Raw genomic sequence first — 2420 nt, forward strand, 5'->3', positions numbered from 1 at the left:
GCGGCGGGAGAGGCCACAGCGGTGAGGGGCCCGCGTGCCGCAAAAGAAAAAAAAGTGGAGGATCCGAATGCCCATCAACTGATGAATGGCTAAATGAAATGCGGGCCTACCATGCAATGGACTGTGATTAGCCAACAAAAGGAATGAAGTACGGATACGGACTCAACATGGATGAACCTCGAAAACATCACGTTCAGTGAAAGAAGCCAGGTAGCAACGTCTAGATTGTAAAATTCCACGTACAAAAGTGTCCAGGGTAGGTAAATCCATCATTGTAGAGGGTACCTCTGTGGTTGCCAGGGGCTAGGGGACCTAGTGGGATGGCACTGACTGCTAGTGGCTATGGCTCCCCTTTTGGGGACAAAATGTTCTAAACTTAGATTGTGGTAATGGTTGCACTACTTTGTAAATACGCTTAAACCACTGAATTGTACACTTTAAGCGGGGAGCTTTACGGCATGTAAATTGTATCTCAATAAAATTGTTTAACAAATGAATGATGCTCCAAGGCTGTCCTCACCACCTCACAGCCAATCCTGGGTGGCAGCCCGCACCGTTTGCTTCTGGCCAGAGCCTCGCCTGATGGGGAGACAGCGCCCACTCCCCGGGGGCTGTGGGGCAGAGTGAGCTTGGAACTGTGGCGGGGGGTGAGCGACACCCCTCAGAGGCACCCGCGCAGCCTGGCTCCTGGTCCCGGCCGCCCTCTGTGCCCACCCGCGGTGGCTCTCAGCTCCCAGGGCTGCAGGAGAGGCTGGTGGGATTCTGCAGTGGGAATCCTGCTGTTCTTGTCTTAAATCATTTTAGTATTTGTCGTGTTTATTAAGGAAATAGTTCAAACATGTGAAAAATGCACAGAGCACAACACAATGAACTCCCACCAACACCAGCGAGGGAAGCAAGGAGTGGGGGGAGCTGCTGGAACTCTCCAGGCTCTGCAGACCCCCTGCCCGCCCGTCTTTGTGGAGCCGGCCCTGCTCAGGAGGTGGGGGGCCTGCCCCCACTTTGCTTTCCCGGGTTGGGGGATCAAAGCTCGCCATGGGGACCAGAAAGCAGTAGGGACTGAGTCGACCTGAGACTCTGAAAGTCTACAGCTCTGTTTTTAAAACTCGCCGTTTGCTGCGTAAAGAAAAAATTACCCTTTCAGATGCACAGTTTTGTTAGTTTTGAAAAACACGTGCAGTCACGATACAGAAGAGTTGCCCCCCTCCAGATCCTTCACGTGCCCGTGGCCCCCCTCCCGGCAGTCACCAGTCTGTTTTCTGTCCCTATAGTTGTGTGTCATCTAGAATGTCACGTGTCACACGGTCACATTTACACCTCTGGGTCCACCCGCGTCCAGTGCCTGGACGGTGGTTCCCTTTGCTGCTGGTAGATCCTGCTGCGTGAATGTTCACCAGCTGCGGGGCAGTTGGAGGGGTTTCCAGCGTGGGGCAGTTGTGAATAATGCCGCTACAGACACTCATTGGTGAATTTTTGTGTGGACCTAAGCTTGATTTCTCTTGGGTTAGCACCTGGCTGTGGAATGTTGGGCTGTGTGGTAAGCGGCGTCTAACTTCCCTGGCGGCCACCAAGCTGCGTCCCCTCCTGACACGGCTTTCTTGCTCTTCCCGTCAGGCACCTACGTAGGGCCAGGCACTGTGTCAGGTCAGGGATGGCCGTGGCCAAGGCCGGCAAGGCCCTGCCCTCCTGGGGCTGCCAGTCCAATGGGGGAGGCAGACAAGAAACAAGAAGACTTCAGGCACACGCAAGCTCGTGCTGGGTGGCGACACAGGCTCTGAGGGTGACGAGAAGGAGGGGATGGTCAGCGAGGTCCTCCCTCACGAGGGGAGCCGTCCGATCCTAGATCTGGGGGACTGAGCAGGTACAGAGGCCCTGAGGCAGGGGTGTCCTGTCTGTCATGGTGCTGTGACCGTGATGGATTTACTGGGCACATTCTGTGCCCTGAATGTGCTGAAAACCTCAGAGACGTCTTCCTACTTAATCCTCACACAGCCCTGAACGGAGGGATTACCGTCCCGTCCCCCCGGTCCCCGCTCCCGCTTACAGCTGTGGGACCCTGAGAATCACAGCCAAGAGGGGCAGAGCCGGGATAGGAAGCCAGTGGGACCCACAGAAGCATCTTAACACTGGGGTTCCAACGTCAGCTGGGGTCCCTCCTTGTGGTCCTGCTGCACGACCCGGGGCGGATGACCGGTCCTCTCTGAGCCTCTGCCCTGCCCCTCTGCCCCGCAGCCCGCAGTGGGAAATGGTACCATGGAGCCTGGCAGTGGGCAGGGGGCTGTGGCCATCTGCGGGGCGGGGACAGATCTGGCCGGGCGGGGCGAGCCGTGGGCGCTGCACCGCCGCCAGGCGCCGACAGAGGGCAGGAGCGGCCCGCGCGTCCGAGGCTAGGGAGCGCAGGCGAGCGAGGGGGCGGGGGG

The sequence above is a fragment of the Lipotes vexillifer genome, unplaced genomic scaffold (genome assembly GCF_000442215.2).
Source record: "Lipotes vexillifer unplaced genomic scaffold, Lipotes_vexillifer_v1.1 scaffold1115, whole genome shotgun sequence".
In the NCBI taxonomy this organism is placed as follows: Eukaryota; Metazoa; Chordata; class Mammalia; order Artiodactyla; family Lipotidae; genus Lipotes; species Lipotes vexillifer.